Source organism: Hyperolius riggenbachi, chromosome 4, assembly GCF_040937935.1.
Source record: "Hyperolius riggenbachi isolate aHypRig1 chromosome 4, aHypRig1.pri, whole genome shotgun sequence".
In the NCBI taxonomy this organism is placed as follows: domain Eukaryota; kingdom Metazoa; phylum Chordata; class Amphibia; order Anura; family Hyperoliidae; genus Hyperolius; species Hyperolius riggenbachi.
In genome coordinates, this window is record NC_090649.1 from 466,818,892 (window position 1) to 466,835,688 (window position 16,797).

Consider the following 16,797-nt stretch of genomic DNA (forward strand, 5'->3'; position numbering starts at 1 on the left):
TGCTTTATAAATCAGTAATACTGTAATAATAATGCAAACTAGGCCTGAAGTCCTACTTATCCTACTACCAATTACTGAATCTGAGACAGCCTAAGCGCTTTGAGTCCTATGGGAGAAAAGCGCTATAGAAATCTTATTGTATTGTATTATTGTAAGTCAAACACAAGTTTGCTTTCCTAAAACAGAAAGAATTTGCGATAATTCAGGTTGGAGTGAGCTTGAGATGTCTCCCAGAGCAACACTGCTGAATATATGCAAATTAACCATTGTACCCTTAGAAGCTAAACACACCTCCAGAACCGCTGGAATGCAATGATGTGTCAGCTTGTTAATTTGTACAGAGCCATAATAATCCAACATGCATACAGACTGTTTCGGATTGTTTGATCCTCATCAGTGCATGGCATGGATTAATTTGGCTCTATGGAGTAGGGCTTGTGAATCCGAGAGGCACAGACTAACCAGCAAGCTCATGGTGACCCAGAACTCATTGGAGTGTGTAAGGGACTACAATGGTCCTAAAAGCCCCCTTACTAAGATGTTAAGAAAAACAAAAGTTTGCTTTCCTAAAACAGAAAGAATTTGCGATAATTCAGGTTGGAGTGAGCTTGAGATGTCTCCCAGAGCAACTACTTATTGTAAGTCAAAGATCCATGTACTTTTGCACAGGCATAAAACTTCACTTGTTGTATTTTGCTGCCCTCTGCTGGCTGATTTTGGACACTAAAACACTTAGGGCTAAAGACAACCGTAGGAGCAAGATAATGTCGCTAAATAAATCTTAGGTTGTATTAAAGAGGATCTGTAATTAAGAAAAATCCCTCTGGGGCATTCTTACCTCGGGAGGGAGAAGCCTCTGGATCCTAACAGGGCTTTTTTCTGTCCTCCTCTGTCCCTCCATTCAAGTGCCAGGGTCCCCCGAAGTGTGGCGAAGTAAATATTTACCCACCGCCAAACAGCTGCTTACAGTGTCAAGATAATAGGAGTTGCACAATTAGCATGACCCAAGCTACCTAGATAACACAAGCACTGCTAGGATTACACACGCTATTGACACTATCTTGTCTCTGTAAAATTTCCAAACTGGTAGCAACTTGTACAAAATGCTTTTTCTTACACCATAAGGGCTCGTTCACACCTAGGGCGTTTTGCGGTTTTTTTAAGCACCGGCGATTTTCAAAGTCGCCCTAAAAGAGCTTGTGCAATGATTCCCTATGAGAGAGGTCACATCTGAGCAGTTTCCAATCCGCTCAGCAAAGCTCTGCCTGTGCCATTTTCCGAGAGTGTTTGCTCAATGGAAGGTATAGGTGCTTTGTAGAGCGATTTCCCGAGCGCTTTTAAGAATAAATACATTGTATCCTCTTCCGAGTCAAAGAGTTCACTTCCTGACTGAAGTCAGGAAGTCAAAAAACGAATCACTCTGCAAAAGCGCTTTGAAAAGCGCTTTATACAAAATCAAAAAGCTTTGTAGAGCGATTTCCCGAGCGCTTTTAAGAATAAATACATTGTATCCTCTTCCGGGTCAAAGAGTTCACTTCCTGACTGAAGTCAGGAAGTCAAAAAACGAATCGCTCTGCAAAAGCGCTTTGGAAAGCGCTTTATACAAAATCACAGCACCCAGCTAAGTGCCAGGAGGAAAAAAAAGGTGTAAAAAAATAAAAAATTTCTGCCATCAGCGATTTCGACTTTAGATGTGAACAGAGCCTTAGGGCTGGAACCCACTAGAACGATTTTTTGGAGGGTTTAGGGAGCGATTCACAACACCTGGCGCTTTTTACAGGGGGGCACAGCAGAACCCGGGGGGAACTAGAGACAGCAATACAGAGGTACAGAGGTACAGTGCAATTATGCACAGGACATGTCTCTGTGTTCTCATAAGATATAAAATACCCGCCTCAGGTTCTCTTTGAAGGACAACTGTAATGAGAGGCATATGGAAGCCGCCATATTTATATCCTTTTAAACAATACTAGTTGCCTGGCTATCCTGCTGATCCTATAATACTTTTAGCCCTAGACCCTGAACAAGCATGCAGCAGATCAGGTGTTTCTGACATTATTGCCAGATCTGACAAGATTAGCTGCATGCTTGTTTCTGGTGTGATTCACACACTACTGCAGGGCTGCCAGGCAACTGATATTGCTTAAATGGAAATAAATATGGCAGCCTCCATATTCTTCTCACTTTACTATTCCTTTTAAGCGGACCTGAACTCAGAACTGCTTCTCTGCTCTAAAAGATACACAACAACAACATAACAAACTTTGTTACAGCTGATACAAATCCTGCAATAAATCTGCTGTGTGTCTACTTCCTGCTTTCATGGTAGCAGACATATTTTTAGCATCCTGTTTTTACCAATTAGCTCTCGGCTGTGGCAGTCAGCTGACACAGCTGTGAGATCAAATTACAACTTGTGATTAGTCACAGATGAGGGGCAATTAGACAGGATACACTCTCTAAATGCATACAGGGTACATTTCTCTTTGTTTTCCTTCTGTCCTGTACAAGAGTTCAGGCCCACTTTAAATTTTTTTCTCAGTGAAAATCCAATTCAATTCTGAAACGAGCACTAGAGGGCAGTGTTGTCACATAACTAATACTATAAATATAACGTCTATCTAGTGTTATTAATAGACCAATAAGATGCTCCACATTTGGAGCACTGGACTGTATCAAAATGACCACTATAAGATCATCCATGGACTGGCAACAAGGTCACCGGGAAAAGCTTAAACAGGAACTCCAGTGAAAATAATGTAATAAAAAAGTGCTTCATTTTTACAATAATTATGCATAGATGATTTAGTCAGTGTTTGCCCATTGTAAAATCTTTCCTCTCCCTGATTTACATTCTGTCATTTATCACAGTGACATTTTTTCTGCTGGCAGGTGATGTCACTGAAAGTAGCTACTGCTTGCTTTTTTGGCAGTTGGAAACAGGCAGGGCCGGTTTAAGCAACAATGGGGCCCCAGGGCAAAATAAACCTTGGCCCCCCCCCCAACATATACCCTGGAACAAAAATCGGCATTAGGGGACCTTTTTTGCAGCTGGTATAGTCAGGGTGTGAAGTCCCAATCGGTCAGAGCTCCACATTCTGGCTATCCCAGCCTGCATGGGGTACAAGGGTTTACAAAGTTTCAGGAGGGGGGACCCCACATAATTTAAAAAAAAAAAAAGAAAAATTCCCACACTCTAAACATAAAAAAAATTTGGGAAAATAGGAAAAAAATACCAGGGATCTTCATACAGCCATATGGCGGCTGTATAGCGATCCCTGGCCAAAGCGCTGCGGCTGCGTATAAACCCCCTGGAAACCACATCAGGAAATGTATTGCTCTTTCATTTGATGCATGTAAAATTACACTACCGTTAGGTTTGCTACTGAAAGTGACATTTACCGCATTTAAAACTATACTTTTTTCCTTCTAAATTTTAAAATCGATTTTCTCAAAAACTATAAGGTCTTTTTGAAAAATAGTTTTTTCCTCTTATTCCTAATGATCTCCTTAACATATCCTGCAAATTTAGGATTTCTAGCATTTAAGGTGGATTTGCTATTAACCATTAAAGTCGGCAGGTTTTTAAATGTGTTTTTTTTTTCCCTTTGAAACTTTAAAATCGTTTTTCTCAAAAACTATAAGGCCGATTTGCAAAATTTTTTTCCTCTTGTAGCCACTGGGGGCCCCTACAAGCTCTGGGGCCCTGGGGCAGCTGCCTGCTTTGCCTTAATGGTAGCGCCGGCCCTGGAAACAGGTGTAAACAGTTATTTACCACAATGCAACAGGGTTCACAGGCAGGAAACTGCCAGGACCATGGTCTTCACAGTTTCCTGTGGAAGGGGTTTCACCACAATATCAGCCATACAGCGCCCCCTGATGATCTTTTTGTGAAAAGGAATAGATTTCTCATGGGAAAGGGGGTATCAGCTACTGATTGGGATGAAGTTAAACTTCATCTTTGCAACACTTTCCCAGACTCCCTGTTAGACCGCTTACGAGTCACAGCATGAAGAAGAGCACTAACAATGAAAGTGAATATTGATTATCTTGTTACACCTGTCCAGCAGTGGCGTTCCTATCATTGGGCACAGGGGGTGTGGCGCACCGGGTGATGGGCATGCAAGGGGGTGTCGCCATGGCAACACCCCCCCCCCCCCCCGGCTCCAAAATTGCAGAGCAGGAAGGAGGGGAAGCAGCGCTAGAAGGGGGGGGGGGCAGCGGGGACAGCGGCGGGGAGTGGGGCCAGAACCCCCCTCCCTCACCTGGATCCCCTCCTTCTGCTCTGCCCCCCTCTAGAAAAGTGTCGGCAAGAAGGCTCATGAGTCGCGGCAGGTGGGCAGAGGATTACAACTCACCTTCTGACTTCTGCGTTCCAAGCGCTGGAACGCTGCGTCCTCGTCGTCACAGGTCTCCGCCTTGCATGAGACGGTCTTTATCGGCATCCTGGGCATGCCAATCAAACCAGAAAATGGAGACACATGTGACGGTGTTCGGTGTGATGAGGTCTGCGTTGGACTCCCGTGACTGGAAAGAAAAAAAGACAGAGAGCAAAACCAGAAGCGCCAATAGTGTTGTATTTAATGGCAAATGTCAAAGGAATTATAAGTACCAAACATTACTACTTATACAAACCAGGGTTGCAATTAGGTAACCACTGTTGTGAGCATGTGGACCACTCAGATGGAAAGTCCTCTTCTGGACATGGGTCACACTCCATAAAAGGGTCCACTGGAACTAGGCTGTAGGGATAGCCCCTAGAAAGGAGAATGGAAATATACTGGGAGGGAGGAGGCGACCCCTGATGTGTCAGGATAATGACTGATATAATGAGAATTTACGATACCTCTGGGTCAATCCTAATCCCAGGTCTGTGAGCATGGAGTAAACAAGGATTCTTATCTTAACAACCTCTAACCCCATTTAGATGGTCTGTTTGAATTAAGGCATCTTAATGACATGTATTTATGCTTGAAAAAAAGATCTGTTTTCCCTTTTGATGTTGCATGTATAAAGCTGTCTGTACCACCAGCCTGCAAAGTAAAGGATATAAGCCCGACGAAGGCTGCAAGGCCGAAAGCTTGCTTATTTTTATTAATTTTTAGTTAGCCAATAAATGGTGTCATCCTGATTTAAAACTTCTTGATATAATAAAAAAAACTCTTCTCTTATCAGGAGTTTTTTTAAAGTTTTATTGGACATCTTAAACAACGCGTTTCTCGGGATTCACCCGCTTCTTCAGGTTAATAATATAATGTCTTAGTAATCACAGCAATTAGACAGGCGCTCCTGGCTGTGATCACTAAGACACTGTATTGAGAAACGCATTGTTTGTTTATGGTGTCCAATAAAACTTTAAAGAAAACCTCCTAACGAGGTAAGACTGTTTTTTTTATGATCACAGCCATTATCCTAACACAACAGTGTGGGCCCCTCCTCCTTCCCAGTATATCTCAGGAACAATGCTTCCCAAATAGCTTAAAGTGAGCCTTAAGTCACCTGTAAAAAATGAGATTTACTCACCTGGGGCTTCCCTCAGCCCCCAGCAGCCGATCGGTGCCCTCGCAGATCTTCTCCGATGTCCCAGGACCCGCTGGCGAGCACTTCCGGTTTGGCCATCACCGGCCGACAGGCATGGGAACGCGAGTGATTCTTCGCGTTCCCAGTCTGTATATCGCCCCCTATGCTGCTATTGCGGCCAGGAGGCGGGTCCTGGGACATCGGAGCGGAGCTGCGAGGGCACCGATCGGCGGCTGGGGGCTGAGGGAAGCCCCAGGTGAGTAAATCTCATTTTTTACAGTTGACTTAAGGATCACTTTAAGGACTCCATGAGTTCTATTTCATCATTGCTAATATTCAGTCGCTCTGTAGCAATATTGTCTATCCTCATTTATTTTGCTTTGTTGGCACATATTGTAAGCAGACCCAGATTTACATCACCGGAGCCTGTAGGCACAGATGTCCTGACTCCGCCCCACCATGAACCTACAAACCCCTGCTGAACAGCAAGTGAGCGTCTCCTACCCAGTGTAGATAGCTACAGGTGTCCCTTAGTATTAGGTAGCCAGAGGTATCCTCAATATTAAGTAGCTAGAGGTGCCCCCGACTGAAGGGAGATCTCGCCAGTGGAATTTTTAGGCTCTGCTCAGGACTGTATAGGGAAGGAGGGAGGGAGGCACTCAGGGAGGAAAGTAAGCTGCCTTTCCATCACAGGGCGCCCATAGGCACCTGTCTACAATGCCTTATGGTAAATCCGCCCTGACTGTAAGTACTAGTAGCAGCATAAAAAAACAGCATAAAAAAGCAAAAACACAAGCACGAAAACTCCTCTTTACATTTTCCTGCTGGCTGGCGGGTGGCTTTGATAGCAGCGTGGTGCACTGCACTGAAATCAGCACATTTAGGAGCTGTGCGCCTCTCAGAGCCTTTGAGATAAAAATAAAAAAATACTGTATATACTTTCTACTCTGTTCATGGCCCAAATCTGCTGTAATCTGCTGGTGACGCCGTTCAATACAATTTCAATAAAGCTGACAACACGTGTGGCTAAATTAAGCTCAGTTAATCATTCTTGCCTGGATTACCGCTATCGTCCGCCTGCCATCTCTGCGCCGGTACAAAAGTGGAGTAATTATGTCTCCCCCTCCTGCGTTCATCGAGGACACATCCCAAGCGTGCAGCAATTTCATTTATTCCCCCCGCCTAATCCATTCTACTCAATGCTCAGACCAGATCCGGCTTCGCACAGGGCTTGAGTGAAGATCATTACACGCTGGAGAGGTTTAACTTGTGAAGGCCTGGATGGCAGGAAGGAGAGGATGGAGATGGTTTCTTGGCGTAGTCATTTCGTAACCCACAGATGCTTCATAATTAAAGGATAACTCTGGATTATTGATTAATAAAACTATTCCCTCCATGGAACAGTGGGTCAGGTTTATCTAGAGCAGTGGTCCTCAAACTAAGGCCCGCGGGCCGAATGTGGCCCCCTGAGGCTTTTTTACCAGCCCCCTACACACAAAATGTATTATAGATGCGGTCAGCTACATCTTTAAATATTGGTGGCCCGCATATAGAATGAAGCCAGAAAGCAGTAATTCGCTGGTTTCCAATCAAATTGCACATCAGGTGACACTGCTGTCCAATTGGATTGCAGGTTGTCACCTGGGTTTGCATCACTGTCTGGCCCGCAAAGACTTCTACATCATTTTATGTATACTCTGGCCCCCCAGCAGTCTGAAGTATGTTGACCCGGCCCTCAACCCAAAACGTTTGGGAACCCCTGATCTAGAGTGTCTGAGACAAAACATTGGTAGGTTTTTAGAAATCTATGCAGAACTGTCTCAGGCATCTTAAGAAATCATTAGTACAGATTCCTTCTAAAACTGTTGTAAAATAGGAGGAGCTAGGAAGGTCTCTCAGACAGTGCAGTGTGTGAGGGGAATTTCTGTTGCTGAGGTAACCAACACACCTGCTGTATTGATAGCAGCAGTCTCTGAGGAGGAATTCAGCAGGGGGGAGGAGCACATCACAAATCATGTCTAGCCTGCACTCTGCAATCATGTTTAGCCTGCAGTTCTACACCAGTAGAACTGCTATGAAGCACTTCTTAATCTTTTCCAGTTTAGGGATGGATTTGCACTTTACTTAACTGTAGTGCAGCTCTAGAAATTCATGCCAAATCGCCACTATTACCTAGGATTTAAGAAGGTTCTTATCATGCAGAACTGTTCTCCCTGCTGGTTAGAACAGATTAAGAAGAAAAATGGTAATGCGTTGATAAATCTCCCCCAGTGTAACAATAAAACCCATACTATCGCTTTCCCATTATTTTATTAAAAATTTCACTTACCTTGAGCCTTCTCCCGCCCACCATAGGCCGCAAGGTCCCCTGGTTTCCTCCTGGCTCCTGTCCGTGTCCCTCCGGCAGCTACCGTTACTGGCGACACCCGGGCCGGGTGGTGGGCGACTCTTCCTGGATATTCACGCTCGTCGTCATCATGCCGACCGCTACGCATCATCACACCGGCCGGCGTGACAGGTCTGCGCATGCGCAATTTTCTACCTCTAAACCACACCTGCACAGACCTGCCACGCCGGCCGTCATGATGGCGCATAGCGGCCGGTGTGGTGACAATGAGTGTGAAGATAACGGGAGCCGCCGGAGGGACACGGACAGGAGCCAGGAGAACGCTGGTGGACCTCGTGGCCTACGGTGGGATGGAGGAGGCCCAAGGTAAGTCAATTTTTTTATTCTAGCTACTGCTCAGGGTCCCTTTAAGAAGGGCAAAAAAATCTGATGTGGGAAATTATAGACCTATAAGCTTAAAGTGTACCAGAGCTGAAAATTAAAAACATTTTATACATACCTGGGGCTTCCTCCAGCCCCATCCGCTCCAATCACTCCCACGCCACCGTCCTCCTCTGCTCGCAGCTTCGTAAACTGGGTCCCTGCACTTCCGTCAGGCAGAGCCAGTCTAGCGTAAGAGAAGTGCGCTGTTTGCGTATCTCTCCAGCAGCTGCTGGAGAGATACGTAGAGGGCGCACGCAGGGCCGGCGCTACCATTAAGGCAAAGGAGGCAGCTGCCCCAGGGCCCCAGAGCTTGTAGGGGCCCCCAGTGGCTACAAGAGGAAAAAAAAAATTCAAATCGACCTTATCGTTTTTGAGAAAATCGATTTTAAAGTTTCAAAGGAAAAAAAAATACACATTTAAAAACCTGCCGACTTTAATGGTTAATAGCAAATCCACCTTAAATGCTAGAAACCCTAAATTTGCAGGATAAGTTAAGGAGATCATTAGGAATAAGAGGAAAAAACAATTTTTCAAAAAGACCTTATAGTTTTTGAGAAAATCGATTTTAAAGTTTTGAAGGAAAAAAGTATACTTTTAAATGCGGTAAATGTCACTTTTAGTAGCAAACCTAACTGTAGTGTAATTTTACATGTATCAAACAAAAGCGCAATAAATTTCCTGACAGGGTTTCCAGGGGGTCCATACGCAGCCGCAGCGCTTTGGCCAGGGATCGCTATACAGCCGCAATATGGCTGTATGAAGATCCCTGGCATTTTTTCCTATTGTCCCAATTTTTTTTTTTTATGTTTAGAGTGTGGGATTTTTTTTTTTTTAATTATGTGGGGTTCCCCCTCCTGAAACTTTTTAACCCCTTGTCCCCCATGCAGGCTGGGATAGCCAGAATGTGGAGCTCCGACCGATTGGGACTTCACACCCTGTTATACCAGCTGCAAAAAAGGTCCCCTAATGCCGATTTTTGTTCCGGGGTATATGTTGGAGGGCCCCCCAGGTTTATTTTGCCCTGGGGCCCCATTGTTGCTTAAACCGGCCCTGGGCGCACTTTTCCTGCATAGCTGACCGTGACTGACGTAAGTGATGAGACCCAGTTCCTGAAGCTGTGAGCAGAGGAGGACAGTGGCGTGGGAGCGATCAGAGCGGATGGGGCTGGAGGAAGCCCCAGGTATGTATAAAATGTTTTTAATTTTACAGCTTTGTGTCCCTTTAACGTCAGTTGTGTGCAAAACTATTTGAGGGGTTCCTAAGAGATGCTATACATACAAGACTTCATAGCAGAAAATAATCCTATTTATCAGCATCACCATGGGTTTACTAAGGACAGGTCTTGTTTGACTAACATGCTCAGCTTTTATGAGGTAGTAAACGGTAATGTGGATATTGGGAATGCTGCAGATGTGATATACTTGGAGTTTGCAAAGGCCTTCGACACTGTTCCCCACAAACATCTGGTGCAAAAGTTGAGGATGCAAGGACTGGGGAAGAGTTTGTGTGCATGGATAGGGAACTGGCTAATGGACAGAAAACAAAGAGTTGTGGTCAATGGATCGTACTCAAAATGGGAGACTGTTAGCAGTGGGGTCCCACAGGGGACTGTACTGGGTCCAGTGCTCTTCAATTTATTAATGACCTAGTAGATTTAGTAGTGAGCAATGTTGCTATTTTTGCAGATGATACAAAATTGTGCAGAATCATCAACTCTCAGGAAGATAGTGTCATATTGCAACAGGATCTGGATAGGATGGCTATATGGGCACATAAATGGTAGATGAAATTCAATGTTGAAAAATGTAAAATCATGCATGCCCCCAGTATAGGTAGCCAGTTATAGGTGCCCCCAGTATAGATAGTCTGTTATAGGTGCCCCCAGTATAAGTAGCCAGTTATAGGTGCCCCCAGTATAGATAGTCTGTTATAGGTGCCCCCAGTATAGATAGTCTGTTATAGGTGCCCCCAGTATAAGTAGCCAGTTATAGGTGCCCCCAGTATAGGTAGCCAGCTATAGGTGACCCGTGTATAGGGAGCCAGCTATACTGTAGGTGCCCCCAGTATACATAGTCAGCCAGCTGCTCCCCTTCCTGTGCTGCACCCCTCTTGCCCCTAAAAAAACTTCACTGGAGGTTCCCAGTGCTGCGGGCTTCTTTCCCTAAGGGCCCCCCTGCAGCTGCATCCCTTGCAGGGGCGATTGTTACACCCCTGGGAACAGCAAGTGACAGCTACATAGGAAAAAATAAATGTATAGTGCATCTTACTCTGGGACAAATGTACAACTTATTACACATGTATTTTACATTTTACACATTTTCGCGATAGCTGTCCTTTAAATGAGCTCCGTAATCTGTTCTTCTCCGGGATTCTCTTCGCAGTGGCGGGAGATGCGAGCGCACGGTCGCCTTGTTTGCAGCTGTGCGGCTGATAAGCAGAGGCATTGCTGACAATTCCGCTTTTCAGAAGCGTTTCCTTTGAAGATTAGGAGCCGGGACGGATCCAGACGCCCAGCGAAGGAAGTCGCAGACCGCCGTGTATTTGCATATGTATGAGATAAAATATGGATTTTCTCTGTAGGGGGAAGTGCTGAGTGCTGCAAGACAGACATCTGCTTCTGCCTCCGAGACACTACAAGAGATTACAGGCAGCCCATTCACCACGGCACGCGGGGAACGCCACATTCCAGGTCCAGGGGTTAAACTAAAAAGTATTATGATGATAATGATGGCTGCACTTGTTTTATGACCTTTGTAAGATGGGCCCCAGGCCATGACGGGCACCAAGGGGATGCAAGCAAAGGGGTGTGAACATTTGGGGGGGGGGCATCAAAATGTTGCTGGGGACCCCATGTATTGTAGCTACGCCACTGTGTGTTGCTAAGAATAGCTCTATGGTGCCCCCTCCTCTTGGTGTCAATCTAGTCCTTCTCTTCCGAATGCAGCCTCCTATTCCGTGTGCAACCTCCTCTTACATATGCAGCCTCCTCTTACATATTCAGCCTCTTCTTCCGAATGCGGCCTCCCCCTCTGTATGCGGCCTTCTGTCCCATATTGGGTCTCCTCTTACATTTGCGGCCTCCTTCTCTGTATGCGGCCTCCTCCTCTGTATGTGGTCTCCCCCTCTGTATGTGGCCTTCTGTCCCATATTGAGCCTTCTCTTCCTTATGCAGCCTTCTCTTCCATATGCAGTCTTCTCTTATGTATGCTGCCTCCTCTTCCATATGCAGCCTTCTCTTATGTATGCGGCCTCCTCTTATGTATGCGGCCTCCTCTTATGTATGCGGCCTCCTCTTCCATATGCAGCCTTCTCTTATGTATGCGGCCTCCTCTTCTGTATGTAGCCTCCACTTATATATGCGGCCTCCTCTTCTGTATGCAGCCTCCTCTTACGTATGCAGCCTCCTCTCCCATATTTGGCCTTCTCTTTCATATGCCTGTAGATAAGGAGGAGACAACAAGATTAGCCAAGGAGAGGATAAAATATAACTCTGGTCCTGCCCAGGAATGATGCCATATAGGGAGTGTGAGGGACATGTGCACAGGGAGGTGAGCCAATCAAAGCTGACAGGAAGTGCAAGTGGCCGCCTGGTCCCTTTCCAACCTGCATATATAATAATTATAATGCATATATAATTGCATGCAAGCTGGAATGACAAGAATCTTATTAGCCGTCTCTATTGGACACAGGGCCAAAATCTGAAAGAGAATCCAAAATGCAGACTGTCTAGTTCTATACCCAGCATGACAGAAGTTGGGGGGATCAATACATTGCAAAGTGAGAAGTTAAACAATAGAAGATAGATTAAGACATGATTAATACTTGCTGTGTTATTTATTCATGTTGTTCGTTCTACTGTGAGCCTGCGGGTCATCAACTTTACTGCTGGCAGGCATGAAAAAAAACCAGGCAGCACCAACTGCCATTATCTGTAAACATACCCACTAACAACAATGTGACCCTCTAAAAGGTTTTGTTTCAAGCGGACCTGAACTCAGTACTTCCACTCTGCTTTTCATAAACAACAGCATAATAGCCTTTGAAGAAAAACATTTCTTTGTTACAGCTGATACAAATATCCTGCAGTACTTCTGCTGTGTGTCTACTTCCTGCTTTCATTTAAGCAGACATAGGGTTAACATCCTGTGTTTACAAATAAGTTGCTCTGCCGAGGAAGCCAACTGGCACAGCTGAGAAATCAAATAACAGTTGTGATTAGTCACAGATGAGGGGGAATTAGACAGGCTAAACTCTCTAAATACATACAGGGTGCATTTCTCTCTGTTTTCCTTCTGTCCTGTGCAAGAGTTCAGGTCCAGTTTAAAAATAAGTGTGTGTGTGTGTCACTGTGTGTGTATATATATATATGTGTGTGTGTGTGTGTGTGTGTGTGTGTACAGAGGGTGATACTACTTGCTTGGCAGCCTTTATTTCCCACAATACAACAAGTTTCACAGACAGAAAACTGTCAGGGCCACGGCCCTGACATCACACTGTGGGAGGGGTTTCACCACAATATCAGCCATACAGAGCCCACTGATGGTCGATTCGAGAAAAGGTAAATATATCTTGTGGGAAAGGGGGTATCCAGGGCCGGATTTCAGGCAAGGCCACCTAGGCCATGGCCTAGGGCACCACAGGAGCAAGGGCACCAAAGCAGCAGGCTGGACTTATGCATCATTTGCAAACTTGCAAATGCTGCAATGCAGGGAGATCAGGTGAGTCCCTGACTGTGGCACTCTGCTGCCAACAGCCTGTTCAACGACCACCTTGCTCTCTGTGCATGTTTGCATTGTGGCCGGCGGCTATGGACTTGGGCAGCACTGGAGACAAATGGAGAAATGAGTGACACTGATGGCTGCTGCGGTGTGATGGTGAGCTGGCTACCTATACTGAAAGGGGGGTGGGAAAAGGAGGGATTAAGGGGGGGGGGGTATCAGGTTACCTATACTGAAGGGGGGCGGCTGGTAACAGCGGCCTTGGGCGGTAAAGAGTACAAATCCGGCCCTGGGGGTATCAGCTACTGATTGGGATGAAGTTCAGTCCTGGGTTACAGTTTTTCTTTAGTCAGCATATGGCAGAATAAAGTATAACTATGGAGCCTCAGACAACAAACTTAAACAGTTTTCAGAGTAACTAACTTGATTTTACATCAGCATTGTTTAACCACTTCAGCCTATAGTGTTGTTCACATTATGCATCCGAGCAACTTTCACCTCCCATTCATTCGCCAATAACTTTATCATTACTTATCACACTGAAATGATCTATATCTTGTTTTTTCCACCATCATTTAGGCTTTCTTTGGGTGGTACATTTTGCTAAGAATTATTTTATTCTAAATCCATTTTCACAGGGAGATTAAGAAAGAAATGAAAAAAATTCATTATTTCTCAGGTTTTGGCCATTATAGTTTTAAATGAATACATGCTACCGTAATTAAAACCCATGTATTTTATTTGCCCATTTGTCCTGGTTATTACACCATTTAAATGATGTCCCTATCACAATGTATGGCACCGATATTTTATTTGGAAATAAAGGTGCATTTTTTCAATTTGCGTCCATCACTATTTACAAGCCTATAATTTAAAAAAAATATATTAACATACTCTCTTGACATGCATATCTAAAAAGTTCAGACCCTTAGGTAACTATTTATGTTGTTTTTTTTTAATTGTCATTTTTTTTAATTTTTTTTATTAAAAATTTGATTTGGCTAATTTTTGTTGTGGGAGGTAAACAACTAAATATAATATAATGTATTTATTTGTTAAAAAATGTATGTGGGTGTAGTTTTACTATTTGGCCACAAGATGGCCACAGTCAAAATGTCCTCGAAGCGAACGATCTCGCTTCCAGGAACTAGAATGAGGATGAGAAACTTTTTTTTTACTCAGAAAGACAGCGGCCTCTGATAAGAGACCGTCGTTTTTTCTGTGGTGGACTTAGATCGATGAATGGGAAGTATATTCCGATTCATTGATCGGGGGGCTAACGGCAGGCAGCGGGAGCGCACGCCTCAGGAGGCAGCAACTGCACAGTCTATCTGGACGAACATATTCATCCAAATAGGCAGGGACGGATCTAGGGGGGGGGGGGGCAAGCGGGTCTCTTGCCCCAGGCACAGTTTGTTGAATTCTTAAAAAGGCGGCAAAATTTGGATGGAGAATGGCAGTTTAGGCGCCAAAACCTGACCTTTAGGCGCCAAATCCTAACCTTGCCCCAGGCGCAACTTGGTCTAGATCCGTCTCTGCAAATAGGCTTAAGTGGTTAAAGGACATCTGAGGTAAAAATAAACTGATGAGATAAACAATTGTATCTATCCTCCTTCTCCTAAAAATGACTTCAGATATCCCACAGTTTTGTTTTATATTTAAAACTACTTTTTACGTTTTTACTGTTTTATTGTCTCTGCTCAACGACACCTTCATTGAAGTATGCCAGAGCTCAAATCTATGAACTATTGAACCTTTTTATCTCTTTCCTGCTGCAGGAAGCCATTTACTGACAGGAAAGTGTTTTATGGCGGTAATTACTTATCAGTGAGTGTTATGCTATAATCTGACCCAGACAGAAACTGTCGCTTGCATACCTGGTGCTTGATTCACAAAGCAGTGATAACTGTTATCCCAAACGAGAACATTAACGTGCAAAAATTCACATTATTGCACGGACTCGAATTTTTGCACGCGATGACTGTTTTTCGTGCGAAAAGCACTTTTTCACAGCCGTGATAACAGTTATCACGATTTGTGAATCAAGCCCTTGATGTTTAACTCTTTAAGGCAGAGAAAGAAAAAAAGGAACACAGCATAGTTATTTGTGTGCTTAGCACTGTACGTACACATGTCTATGCCATCATGTCACATGTCACCTCGGTTGTCCTTTAAGCACAGGTTGTGACCGCTGAGAGAGTTTGACAACTTCTGCTTCCATTGCTCCGTACACTGACGCGTTTTCGGGCTCTCGCGGTTCCGTTTACATTCCTGCGCATCCCATTATCTCTCAAGACAATTTCTAACTCTCACTTTTTTTTAAGCCAACATAAAAATATCACCCTTGGGGGCCTCAACGTCTTTGATATTGTTAATAGACAAAACGAGAGTCGCGAGGCGGAATCCGAGATGAGAATCATAAAAGATGGCAGCACAAAGCACTTGACTCTCAGAGACAAACGCCCGGGGCGCAGACAATGCTGCACAAATTAGACGCAGAGGCTTTGTACTCCAGCCTCACATTAGGCAGCATGTATGAGCTGGAAATGAATTATCCTGACGTGGAGAGAGCTGTGAAGCTGCTACAGTCTAAATATACATACCGCAATGACAAGGCACGGCCCCGCGCGGATTTATAGAATAATATGACGGATGCAGAAGACAACACAACAATAAAAATAATAAAAAAAGTGTCAATACTGGGCCATAAATTAAAACATATTATAAGCTTACTGTTAGAGCTTTAACAATATTATTTGGAATATACCTGTGGGTGGTCTGGAAGCCGCCGCTTCCGGGTCTCGGCGCTTGTTCCCCACTGATGACGCTGCCGGTGGCTCACAGGCCGCACATCCTGATAGGCGGAGGGCATGTTCCCAGTGCGCCCTACGCAAAGGTAAACAATGGTCAGCTGACTCTGGTCAGCTGACAGATCGGTGTCAGCTGATTCTTCAGCTGACACCTAGGCAGGTCCTTGTTGTGTGATTGGTTGTGCGGAGTGTGGCCGGCCACTGATTGGAAGCTGTATTATATTTAAACCTGCAGAGTGCTCCCAGTCAGCGCCTGTGATAAGCATAGCTTTGGCTAGTTGCTGCGTGTGCACTCTTGATTGCTGATTGCTGGACTTTGACCTTGCCTTGTATTTGACTATTCCTGTCTGCTGTGATTAACCCTTGCTTGCTTCCTGGATATCCCTTGTCTGCCACATGGACTGACCCTTGCTTGTTTACTGGATACTCTCTGCCTGCTGCCTGGACTGACCTTTGCCTGTTATTGGATTCCTCTTACATGTTATCTGGATTGTCTGTTACCTGGGAACTTACCTGTCATCCTTGTTACCACTGACTCTCGACGCTGATTGCTTCAGTTCCTCTGAATTCAGGTAAGGACCTATGTGATACCTCTGAACTGTTGAACTGTGTTACTAGCCTCATTAGTGGCTCCGGGTGGTATATCTGTCCTCCATGTCAGCTTGTATGCCTAATTAGGGTCAGCTAGTGGTGTGCCAGGCAGGGACAGTGTAGGTGTCAGTTAGTGGTGTGCCAGGCAGGGACAGTGTAGGTGTCAGTTAGTGGTGTGCTAGGCAGGGACAGTGTAGGTGTCAGTTAGTGGTGTGCCAGGCAGAGACAGTGTAGGTGTCAGTTAGTGGTGTGCTAGGCAGGGACTGTGTAGGTGTCAGTTAGTGGTGTGCTAGGCAGGGACAGCTAGGTGAAGAGCGAGACCTGTAGCCTGGGACATACACGCCGACTTCAAGAGTTATACCCCCAAGCCTGACAATTATTACCTAAA